The sequence below is a fragment of the Ochlerotatus camptorhynchus genome, unplaced genomic scaffold, assembly GCF_037179485.1.
Source record: "Ochlerotatus camptorhynchus isolate MF236.1 unplaced genomic scaffold, CSIRO-AGI_Acam_v1.1 ptg000550l, whole genome shotgun sequence".
Lineage (NCBI taxonomy): Eukaryota > Metazoa > Arthropoda > Insecta > Diptera > Culicidae > Ochlerotatus > Ochlerotatus camptorhynchus.
The window spans coordinates 4,979,509-4,992,859 of record NW_027041033.1 but is presented as its reverse complement, the minus strand read 5'-3'; the positions used below and the strand labels follow the sequence as shown (position 1 = coordinate 4,992,859).

General features: G+C 44.0%; 1 protein-coding gene across 3 annotated transcripts in view; it reads left to right on the top strand.

Annotated features, from left to right (window-relative positions):
* The window catches only part of KaiR1D (Kainate-type ionotropic glutamate receptor subunit 1D), a 415,379-nt gene that overhangs the window by 309,015 nt on the left and 93,013 nt on the right, over nt 1-13,351 (top strand). The gene's annotated exons all lie outside the window — the stretch shown is intronic.

The following is a 13,351-nucleotide window of genomic DNA, read 5'->3' as shown; positions in this document are numbered from 1 at the left end:
AATCATTTGAATTTTCCACTGGAATTTGTATGATTAGGGATGATTTTCTTAAGGTGGGCAAACTGCTTAACTTTCCCCTATTGCTTGTTGCGCGTAGCTCTAAGTGACAGCCGTGACAGCTCATATCAATTCATGTATTCAGTTGGCAGCATCGTATGCTCATGATTGCATGCAATTTAGAAAAAAAAATCGTAGGTCTACTTTCAGGAATTTACCAATTCCTTGGTGAATCCGAAGTTCCGCAGAGCCCCTTCTCACGGATTTTTCCATTCCGACTGACCAACCACAAGTCCAATCGGTTCCCTGTATGTTCCGTCAAAAGTAGATAGTCATAGCTTTCAAAAAGTGGTTCAATATTAAAAAGGTGTTATCCAAACTGCCGAGAACTAGTCATGTCAACATGAATCGTCACATCGTTTTTCCGTTCTGCCTGGCCAACCACTGTTCCATTCGGGTGTCTACCTAATAAATATGAAACTAGATAGCGATACCTTTCGAATGGTGGCTTGTAACCGTTCTGTTACAAAGGTTCAATACAATATTTTAAATATGCACCATGTGATCGAGCATTCAAATAAACTTGTGTAACACTTGCGGTGAAACCCACTGGGCAGACGATACGGCCATGCTTAACGGTCGACTGTTGAATAAGGCGCGCATGGCTGCGGCAAAATGGTGACACGGAGTCACGGGTGATGAGCTGAAGGGTTCTGCGATGCTTAGAGAACGGCCATCGTTCACTTTATCTCAGGCGAGCGTGTAGACCAGAAGTGTCTGTGGAATACATTTTAACAGAATACAGTGCGAGTAGTGAATCAAGGTGAAGTGGAAATCACCAATTCAGCTGATTCAGGTAAAGTCGAAGTCATCCTCTAAATTGGTCCAAGGCACTAATGGATGTTACCTCCTCGCTAGGATTTTTTCTATTCAACCAATCAATTGGTTTTCTGGTTGGCGAGTCAAAGACCGCCATTGCACGCTACGGTCTAGGTGACATTTAGTTACCTTGACCTAACCGTAAAGGGCATCGTTCTCGGGCTGAAGGCCCTAAACGCCAAGGAGAATTTCCCTTCCCGGTTCGACAGAGGGCGGCCTTGCCGTCGTCGACCGTCTTCGTCAGAAGGAAGCGCCTGTGCATCGGAACCATCTCCACAAACCACTATACCAGTCCGGTAAAACCAACCCACCATCGCACTACGGCCGACGTTCGGTCAGCCTCGCTTCGTCCGCCATTGTCGGAATTGTACCGCAATTTCACCGAGCGGTGGTACCGCCATCTTGCCGACAAGATCGGCCTTTAAGGATCTTTCCGGAACCACAGCGAGCGCTCGCTGGTCTGCAATCATTGTAGTCGCCATCGTCATCAAGGGTATGTGCCAAGAAAATCGAACACAACACCACACAATCCACACTATCGGTAATTGGAGGAAAACAGTGTTTAATTTTTTTTTTTTTTTTTTTTTGTTTTAGTCACTTTAACACTCTTGGGTCATTCGTGACTTGTCCGGAGGTGAGATTTGAACTCGTGACTTTGGCGTGAGAGGTATGGATGTTAACCACTACGCTGGGGTCGCCCCAGAGTGTTTAAATTGATCCGCGTTGTATTTCAGTTTAATTGAAAGCTTGAGTGCCTTTTCATCCGCGTAGCCCCTCCAGTTTGCCCAGTAGTGCGCCGACTCTGAGACACAGTTCAAGGAGTCTCGTGCTGCTGAGTTGTTGTCGGGCAGAACATTAGTTTCAGGCTAAATCATAATGATTGATCATCACATTGCCGAGAATCAGCCATGTCAACATGCATCGACACGCATTTTGCAGCCTGGGTTTTGTCAGTTAATGAATTTTAATTTTGGCATGACAACATTCTCTGGATCATGGCAACCACTGAGTTTCTAATAGGACAGATCACCAAATCATTTAACCTAACTCTTTTGACAGATAGTGGCGCCTTTGTTTACGTTTTGGACTTAGTTTTTTTTTTATCTCGAGTGGAGTGAACACTGAACCACAGACAAACAGACATAACACTCACAATCACATTCATCGCAAATAATGTTTTACTTGGGAATGTGCTTGCATTTGTCATGGTGGCGCCACTTTCACGTCTAGTTAGTAGATGTCAGCTCTTGAAAATGATAAGTGGTCAAGGCATCCCACACCTGACGAATACAGAAAAAAAAGTTGTTGAATATTACATCAAAAGTGCTGCACATTAGTCATTCCGTTCCTAATCTTACGCTGTACGATTAACAAAAAATTCGAGAACAAATCATGTTGATGACTGTAATATTCTATTAACTTTTACCCCTTTTACCAGTTATTTGTTTATTTGTTTATTTGTTCTTCGTCTTCGACAGTGTCGTACAGACTAGTTTAACTTATGCTATGTTTTTAATCCTATTTTTAAAACAATTTTTGGACACATTAAAATCAAACAAATCACTAACATTGTTGAAAGCTCTGAGGCAAGAACTGAGCGGGTTGTTATGACCATAACATGTTCTATGTGCGGGAACTGCGATAAGTGCTGAGTACCGCAGCTGACGCTGTGGAACGTTCAGTGATACTTGCAGGAGAAGATCCGAACAGTCGACGTTATTCTGGACGATATCGAATATAACCAGCCGCTGCAATTTCAGCCGTCTTGCCGATAGCAGTTCCAGATCAATTAGTTGACATCGTTCTGGATATGCAGGTAGATGGACAGGATCATTCCACGGTAGGTGCCGAAGAGCAAAGCGAATGAATGATTTCTTCACACGTTCGATGCGGATCACCTGAGATGTATGGTACGGTGCCCAAATGGGAGCAGCATATTCCAGGATACTTCGCACTAAAGCACAGAACAAGGCTTTTAATGTGTGCACGTCGGTGAATTGAGATGCATTGCGGCGAATGAACCCAAGAACGGAGAATATATATATATCTTATATCTTATATCTTATATCTTATCTAATATATCTTTTATTGATGTTCAATACTTCACCATATTATTTTTTTTTGCTGTACACACATTAAAGTGATGAGCAGTGGTAGAAAGGGCACTAATTAGTGATGCATTACCTCGTTTAAAAACTTATCTCCAGGAAAAGAAAAAGCACAAAAAAAAAAGTCTTAGCTTCTGTGAATTTTTCCTATCGGTCCGTATTTCTGCAGAACTCAATCAATTCTATAGATCTACGGAAAATTTAGTAGAACCGACATCACTGACTTCCATCTGTTTTGTTTCTATTCAACACAGCTGACGCGTTGACAGAACGAGGGAAAAGCAACTGGTAAAAAATGGCATGAACGAGGGATGCCCTGGTTGCACATCAATGCTTGGGAATGTGGATGATAGATGGTGCTAGTGCGGATGCAAAACGATATTTTTTATGAATTTTCTTCTAAGAGTTATGTCTGTTTGTCTGTGACTGAACGTACATATATTTGTATAACTCAGTTCTTCATCCGGGATCAAGAGTGGCCACATTCACGGAATGCCCGATGATGTTAAACGAAGATACGAAGAGAAAATACGTGCAATCGATTCGATGGATCCATATTCCATTAGGACGAACGCGGTGGACCTAAGGTTACTACCTAAGATAAGAGGAGACAATAGGTCGTATGAATAAAAGCGTTTACTTTACTTTTCCCGTAAGAAAAGCACGGGAAAGTAAACTCTTTTTATTCATACGGCCCAATACGGGGGCGAAAACGAACCACTTTTCCGTCAAACGCGAACCAGCTCGTGATTGGCCGATTTGAAGTGCGTAAGATAGAGATAGATATAGATAGAAATAGAGATGAAAGAGTAAGAAGCCAGTTGTCTCCTCTTCCTCTTAGGTTACTACTAGTAAGGGTCTTGTACACTGAGGCAAATAAACATAAGAATTTCATAAGGCTCAACTTATGAACGACACATGAATTTCTTAAGAAAAAAACTTATGAATGATTGTCTAACATGAGGTAGGTCTTATACTCCTTTAACCACTTCATTTTCCCAAGCGTTCAAAGTTGAGTGGTTAGCACACAGACCCCGTAATCTCAACATCCATGGTTCGGTTCCAGTCTGCTTCTTTTTTTATTTTGTTTTGTCACTATTATTTTTCATAAGGCAAATCCTTATTTTTCATAAGGCAAATTCTGTTGGGATGGCAACCACTGCTCGGTTTGCCCCCACCAAACTACGGCCTTGCGTAGAGGAAAAACGTCACTTTGTTTATATTTGCTTTTCTCATTCCAAACACTTTTCTCTCAGAATACACACGTTGTTATTTGTAACCTAAAAAGTAGTTCGCGTTTCTTTCTCCTGGTCCATCCGAAATCCCATTAGGTTATGGGCCCAGGACATTTCGGTGCCGCGGAAAAAGTTTAATCGTCGTCGCGAAGATGGAGGAAGTGAAGAGTGATCGTTTTCTCGTTGCCTTGTTCGATGGGACAAATTACGCCGCGTGGAAGTTCCGCGTCCAAGTGCTTTTGGAGGAGCACGAGCTGTGGGACTGTGTGCAGACGGAGCTTGACGATTTGGTCGAGTTGGCAGAGCGAGACAACGATACTGCTGCACAGCGAACGGAGAAGAATGCGTTGCGCGAGAAGAGGAAGAAAAGAGAGCGGAAGTGCAAATCAATGCTGGTTTCCCGAATTCATGACTCCCAGCTGGAGTACGTCCAGGACAAGGCCACTCCGAAGCAGGTCTGGGATGCACTCAAGCGCGTCTTCGAAAGGAAGAGCATCGCCAGTCGGATGCATCTCAAACGTCAAATGCTGAGCATGCGATTCGACGGTGGGCGACTGCAGGACCACTTCCTTCGGTTCGACAAGCTGCTGCGTGAATACCGGGGAACCGGCGCGGCCATGGAAGATCTGGATGCAGTGTGCCATTTGCTGCTGACTCTAGGTCCGGCGTATTCCACAGTCGTCACCGCCCTCGAGACGATGCCGGAGGAAAACCTGACAATGGAATTTGTCAAGTGTCGTTTACTCGACGAGGAAACGAAGCAAAAGAGTGTTGATTCGGAGAAGTTTCCCTCCAACAGTGATACCGCTGCATTTTCCGGGACGAAGCAGCAGAAGAAGATTCGGTGTTTCCGGTGCAAAAAGGAAGGGCATAAGCTAGCTGACTGCCCGGAGAAGAAGAAGCCGTCTGAACAGAAAGGACATCGCAGTTCGAAAGCGAACGTTGCCGAGTCGGCTGACCGGGATCGGGATGGTGTATGTTTTGTCGGTGTCAGTGGCTGTGGTGCATCGCAGCAGGCACGACGATCGAAATGGTTCATCGATTCCGGCGCGTCAGATCATCTGGTTCGGGACAAAGAGCTCTTCACGGAACTTCATCGACTGGAAAAACCGGTCGAAATTGCTGTTGCTAAGGACGGCGAGTCCATCGTCGCAGAGCACAATGGAACAGTGAAAGTGATGTCGATTGCCGATGGCAGAAACATTGAGTGCACCGTGAAAAACGTACTGTTTATACCGCAACTTCGATACAATTTGTTTTCGGTTTCGCGTGTTGAGAAAGCTGGCATGAGTGTCGTGTTCGAGCGGGGAAAAGCGCTGATCTATCGCGATTCCGAAATTGTGGCCAGTGGAAAACGTTGTGATTCGCTGTACGAGCTGGATTTTGAACCGATCGGGAAAAGTGAAAACGAAAAAGCGCTGTCGTGCGGTCGGGTTCCGAAAGATTTCGAGCTATGGCATCGTCGGTTCGGCCATATATCCGCGAAGAATCTCGAAGTGCTCATGCGGAACGACATGGTGTCGGGACTGAAAGTTGACAATGACAAGAAACAGAGTGGATCGATTACGTGTGAGCCGTGTATCGCCGGGAAGTTGGCTCGGAAGCCGTTTTCGCGGAGTGAAGAGAGACGTTCGTCGCGGGTGCTCGAACTGATTCACTCGGACGTGTGTGGCCCCGTGACGCCCGTTGGATTGTACGGTTCAAGGTTCTTCGTCACCTTCATCGACGACTGGACGCACTTCACAGTCGTGTTTCTGATGGAGTCGAAGAGAGAGGTGCTGCGCTGTTTCGAACAGTATGAGGCCATGGTGACGGCCAAATTCGGCAAGCAAATTTCTCGGCTACGGTGTGACAACGGAGGTGAGTACACCGGCAAACATTTTAAAAAAATTCTGTGCAAATAAAGGTATCCAGATGGAACTGACGGTGGCCTACACCCCTGAGCAGAACGGTGTCATCGAGCGGATGAACCGTACGCTCGTTGAGAAAGCCAGGGCAATGTTAGTGGATTCGGGCGTAAGCAAGGAGTTCTGGGGCCAGGCCGTGCAGACAGCTGCCTACTTGCTGAACAGGAGTCCCACCTGTGCGGTGCAGACGAAGAAGACGCCGTTCGAGTTGTGGGAAGATAAGAAACCGGACGTTTCGAAACTGAGAGTGTTTGGGTGTTCCGTGTTCGTGCACGTACCGTCGCAGCTTAGGAAGAAGTTGGACTCTAAATCGTGGCGCGGCATTTTTCTCGGTTATTCTCCCAATGGTTACAGAGTTTGGGATCCGGTAAAGCGCCGGATTGTGACCGTTCGAGATGTGGTTTTTGTGGAGACGGATATCGGGCAAGAGGAGCAGCCCAAGCCTGTTGCTGGTGATCAGTTCGTCGAGATTTCGTCGAGTCCAGTTTCGGAGAGCGAAGAAGAAGAAGCTGACGGTGGTGGTGATGCTGAGTCGTCTGAGGAAGAGTATGAAAGCTTGTCTGAAGAATCTTCCGGTGAATCCAGTGAATCCGGGGATGAAACAGCGGATGTTAACCTGGAGGATGGTAGACCGCAACGAGGTCGTGCTCCACCGGCATGGCATAGAGACTTTGAGTTTGAGTACGCTGGATTCGCCTTAAACGCAATGAGTTACGTCGACAACATTCCGGGTTCGATTGCTGAGCTGAAACGGCGTGACGATTGGGACAACTGGAGATTAGCCATAGAAGAGGAAATGGATTCGCTGCGGCGGAACAACACGTGGACATTGACAGAGCTTCCCGCTGGTAGGAAGGCTGTGTCCTGTAAGTGGGTGTTTCGTATTAAGCGCGGGGATGGCGATGTACCTGACCGGTATAAGGCGAGACTGGTGGCCCGTGGCTTCAGTCAAAGGCAAGGCTTCGACTATACGGAAACCTATTCTCCGGTGGCGAAATTGGACACCCTTCGGACGGTTCTGGCGTTGGCGAATCGTGACCGTTTGCATGTTCACCAGATGGATGTGCGGACGGCGTTTTTGAATGGCACGCTTAGTGAGGAGATCTTCATGACCCAGCCGGATGGATTTCAGCAGGGGAAGAATCTGGTCTGCCGTTTAAATCGTTCCATTTACGGGCTCAAGCAAGCGTCCCGTGCCTGGAATCAGAGGTTTCACGAGTTCACCGAGAAGCTGGGATTGAAGCAGAGCGCCAATGATCAGTGCCTGTACACCATGGGCGAGGGACGAGAAAGGATCATCGTCATAGTGTACGTCGATGATGTTTTGATCGTCGGAGCGTCGTTGCAGACCGTGAAGGCAATTAAACGGAAGTTCAGCGAAGAATTTGAGATGACTGATGCTGGTGAGGTGAGGCAGTTTCTCGGGATGACGATCAAGAGGAACGTTGAAGCTGGAACCATGAAGATCAGCCAGACAGGGTATCTTGAGAGCTTGCTTCGCCGCTTCGACATGATGGAGTGCAAATCGATTTCGACTCCCATGGAGAATCGCCTGCGGTTGGAGAAAGGGGTAGAGGAGCGGAGGACAGATAAACCCTATCGAGAGCTGGTAGGGTGTTTGATGTATGCTTCGCTCACGGCTCGGCCTGACTTGTCTGCTGCCGTGAACTACTATAGCCAGTTCCAGGCCTGCCCGAATGAGGAACACTGGGTGCACCTCAAACGGGTTCTCAGATATGTGAAGGGGACGCTGGACTACGGACTGTTGTACAAAGCGGAGACGGAAGAGGAGCTGTTGCAGGTTTTCTCGGATGCGGACTGGGCAAATGACCTCATCGATCGGCGATCAGTCACAGGCTGTATTTTCATGGTTTCGGGATGCACAGTCAGTTGGACGACAAGAAAACAGCACACGGTGTCGTTGTCATCTACCGAGGCGGAACTCGCGGCGCTGGTGACGGCTGCATGTCATACGCTGTGGATGAAACGACTTCTTCTGGATCTCGGGTACGAGCCCAAGGGTCCTATAACGATTCTGGAAGATAACCAATCAACCATCAGAATTGCTGAGGATGCAAGAGACCATGGACGCCTGAAACATGTGGATACCAAGTATCACTTCTTGAGGGAGCTCATTCAACAAGCGGTGATTACAGTGGAGTTCGTTTGCTCATCGGACCAGCAGGCGGACATTATGACGAAGGCCCTACCTTCGGCATCCTTCAAGAAGCTGCGATCGGAGCTAGGTATTGGACCTTGCTGTGGTTGAGCAGGGGTGTTGGGATGGCAACCACTGCTCGGTTTGCCCCCACCAAACTACGGCACTGCGTAGAGGAAAAACGTCACTTTGTTTATATTTGCTTTTCTCATTCCAAACACTTTTCTCTCAGAATACACACGTTGTTATTTGTAACCTAAAAAGTAGTTCGCGTTTCTTTCTCCTGGTCCATCCGAAATCCCATTAAATTCATACCGATTCCTTTGGTCGAAATTTCATAAGTGGTTCTTATGGAATTAAACCTTTCCTTTGCCTCAGTGTATAAGAGAGGATCGAACTGGTTAGTTTTGAGCCAAATGAACTGTCAAAGACAGAGCCAATAGAGCAGCGCCTATCTTGATTGCATTGGTAGTGTTGCAAGAAATCACTTAGGCTGTGAACCATTTGCCGAGTTAAATTTAACTCGTGGTTAAAAGTGACATTTCGAAAGTTATTTTCTATGTTCGAAAATTCCTGTGCTGTCGATCGACCGGTTTTCGAGAAGAACTTAGCCAAGGTTGTCAAAATTTAACTTCTTGTCTGTCAGAAGTAACCACGCTCGGATAGCAGGGTTAGTCGATAACTTTCCATCTATCTAATTTTAACCAAAAGTTAAAATAATCCACCAAATGGTTCAGAGCCTTAGGCATAGGATGCCAAGATAGTTTGTTTTGAATCCACTGCTCACTTATACCAACAATCAATACGAAACTAACGATTTTAAATTGGCTCACTACTTGACTAGCCTACTGGTCCCAAGCAAACGATTAACGTACACCATTCTAGTCGAAATTCTAGTACTACACAGTGTTTGTTTTGATTCGCTATGAAAGTTTGACAGATAAAATGAGGGGTTAGTGGATTTTCCTATGTTTCGAGGGGTAAATCGATTAGCTTGGGACCGAAGAGAGTACCAGAGCTGAGCCAAAAAATTAGGCACGTTTCATCGGGACCTTCTAGTCTTAGAGTTACCTCTATGCTTATACTAAACCCGCTCTAGTTACTCCCGGCCATGTAGATCAGTACTTACGCAACCAACGATCACTATTTTCCGGAATCCCAGTCAATAGCAGGAAGAGTTTAGTAGCCTTCAAAAAATTGAAACGGGATTTCTTGTACGTGATCTGTTGGCTTAAACAACACTCGCTGGACAAAAGGTGCTATCTGATTTGATCTATTCTCTTCATGGACTTTCTCTTTTGAAAACCACTGCTATGCAAATGGAAATGGATCTAGAAATGGAACTGGAAATAGAACTGGAAATGGAACTGGAAATGGAACTGGAAATGGAACTGGAAATGGAACTGGAAATGGAACTGGAAATGGAACTGGAAATGGAACTAGAAATGGAACTGGCAATGGAACTGGAAATAGAACTGGAAATGGGACTGTAAATGGAACTAGAAATGGAACTGGAAATGGAACTGGAAATGGAACTGGAAATGGAACTGGAAATGGAACTGGAAATGGAACTGGAAATGGAACTGGAAATGGAACTGGAAATGGAACTGGAAATGGAACTGGAAATGGAACTGGAAATGGAACTAGAAATGGAACTAGAAATGGAACTGGCAATGGAACTGGAAATAGAACTGGAAATGGGACTGTAAATGGAACTAGAAATGGAACTGGAAATGGAACTGGAAATGGAACTGGAAATGGAACTGGAAATGGAACTGGAAATGGAACTGGAAATGGAACTGGAAATGGAACTGGAAATGGAACTGGAAATGGAACTGGAAATGGAACTGGAAATGGAACTGGAAATGGAGCTGGATACCCGAGCAAAGTAAAATAACAACCTGATCATCTAGATAGGAAATCTTGTTATTCCAGATCTCGTTCCAGAAATCAATTTCATTTCAGTTATTATCATATTACTAATTTAAGGCCAACAATTGAAAAGGCCTCAACTCCATCTTGTTAAAAAACTTTGTAATGCAATTTTATCACGAACCGAAGTCTGACAAAATGAACAGGTAGGGGAAATTCTCATCCACTCGATTGTAGGCCTTTTCAATTGTTGGTCTTGAATTTAGCTATCAACCCTGACTAATTTTGTTGTCATGATATAAAGTACTACGCGAGCAGAGAATGAAAACAAAATTAAATCAGAATTTGATATTTTAGTATAAGCGTTCTTGGTCGAGTTACCAGCAATAATAACAATGAGATCTAAATGGCATATGAAGAATATTTAGAAGATGAAAAATCTAGTTTTCTTTAAAACAAATCAATGTACGCGTTTTGATGTTGGTATTGTCGTTAATAGTAAACTACATATCCATTAAATTTAAATCTAAAAAATTTTGATATTACAGCAATATGCACTAGCAATTTGCGCCTAATTTCATATATTCTGTGGAACATGATAGTGCTACCAACAATCAATACGAAACTAACGATTTTAAATTGGCTCACCACTTTAGTAGCCTATTGGTCCCAAGCAAACGATTAACGTACCCTATTCTAGTTGAAATTCTATTACTACACTATGTTTATTTTGATTCGCTATGAAAGTTTGACAGATAACATCAGGGGTGTGTGGATTCATGCAGAACATGCAGGGGTGAGTGAAATAGCTTGGGACTGCTTGGGACCGTTGTTCTGGTACTGAGTGAGCCAAAAATAATAATGATTTTCTTCGGGACCCAGTGGTCTTAGAGTTACCTCTATGGTGCTACTAAATCAAATTTGTAAATCAAATACTTATATCGACAAAAAATTCCATTGATGTGTTTCAATGGAAAATTAATCTAAACATTCGGCAACACTGTAATCAATTTATTCTTGAATTCATGTTATCTCACTTTAAAAACATTTGCAACAGTAAGCGAGAAAAATGGATTCTTTTACTAAGATGATCGGCCGAAAATATAGTTGAAAGGAGGGGCCGTCAACTTGAGTATTTTCGATTCATCTACCCGATTGATTGATTGATTGATTTATCTTTATTAAGGAGGCATTCAGCCTGAGGCTGGTTCGCCTCCAGACTTCATCTACCCGACTTGAAAAGGTGCATTTTGTATTTTTTCGTATTTATGTATTTTTAAGTTTTGTGTATTTTAAATTAATTTTGAAATGTATTTTTCGTGTACAAAGTATTTTCGAGGTATTTTAGAGTATTTTTATTAGGGTATTTTAGTTTTAGTGTGTACGCATTTGCGTATTTTTTGTGTATTTTCCGAAGTGTGTATTTACAATTCAGCTGATTTATTAAGTTGATCGCCGCTCGATTTGAAAAGAAAAGTGTTTCTCATAATTTTTGACATTTTTTTGCTATTTAAAAAAAAATAATGCAAATGACTAAGTGTTTCTATGTGAAAAAGGATGAACTATACTCATTCAGAAAAATTCAAGTTTTTAGTTTTTAAACGCGAGTATAAAAGATTTGGCAACACTGTACAAATATCATGAATTCATTTTAAGATTCTTTGCAAGGGGTAATCAACTCGGCACACTGTGCCGAAACACAGCATGGCACACTGTTCGGCGCGTTAGGGCATACGTTGACAAGTAGAATACAAAAAATAGTATAAAATGGCATCACTGTCAAGCGTTGACGTTTTGGTAATCGTTACTAAGAATGAATCCTTTGTCTACTCCAATAAGTTCGTGGATTGTGACATGTCACATTTCGAAAATCTGTAAGTGTTTTCTGCATCATGAATCAAATCAAACTAACAAGGCCATATAATTTGATTCGCAGTGAAAATTCAGCCTAACGTACTTCAGCTTAATGACCCAACACCGAATAATCAATAAAGACGAAACGGTTATCACAGGGGTTTTCGACCAGGTTCGAATATCGGTTTTGCCGAGGATCTTCCGGTATGGAATTTTTCTCGTTTTCCCCCGAGTGTTTCCTCAGATATTATTGCTTGTCATTCAGGCCTATTCTGCGAATCGTGTGACTTTGTTACTTGTGAGATGAAAAAAGTCACGTCGTGTGACTTTCCCAGGCCTATTCTACGAGTCGTGTGACTCTCTGTTACCAGTGAGGTGACTCTCTATTTGATTTGCACGGAAATTCACCTCACTAGCTCGACTTGTTCATCGCAAGAGGCCCCGGTGCGATGGGTGGCCTTCCGATCGGTCAACTGTAAAGCCTTGCTGAATTTAGAAAATTTGGCTAGCTACAGAGTGAGTTTTGGTGCGCTCAGCGGTTCCCGCTTGACGACCGTAAGCAATTTGCCACTGCCTCGCAAGATCGTATGGACGTGCAGATGAGCCTGCTACACTGTGCAACACAGATTTCCTGATTCCGATTCGGCTCATCCAGAGATTACGAGTAATCGGTTCTTATTACGAATGTCACTTCACGGTAAAAACGGTGAAGTGATTGCCGTGTAAATCAAGTGGGAATCACTTCACCGTGAAGTGACATCGGTAATAAGGGCCATCTTCTTGCACGGATGGTTCTGATTTCGCACTAGGAACTCGACGCGTCGATTACATGACCGTCGTTCATCTTTCCGTCAATTCGAGTTCGTTGTTTGCTTTAGTTGTAGAGAATTTCAAAGGATGACGGTGGCATTTCTTCCGCCATCGATCAGGTTACGACTTCGTTTCTGCACACCTGAAAGGAATCAATAATTCAAATCGAGTCAGAATCTTGTGGATCGGTCGAGTTTGCTTGAACACCGTATGGGTTTAATAGCTTCCGGTTTCTCCTTCACCTCCCGCTCCGAAAATGAAAAGTTAAACACAATCACAAATGTCATTTTAGCTTCAGGGTTGCCAAACTCGTGGGATATTGACACCTTGATTGGCAAACTTCGGCCTACTTCGGCACGTTCGGCATAGCGCATGGGGCAGCTAAAACTCTCGGCACAGATTAAGGTGTGCCGAGTTGAATATCCCTTGATTCTTTGTCTAATTTTCTCATTAAAACATGTTTATTGTAGCTGTAATTGCTCTGAAGATATTGATAAAAGAAAGTAGTGCCATAGAGGTAACTCTAAGACT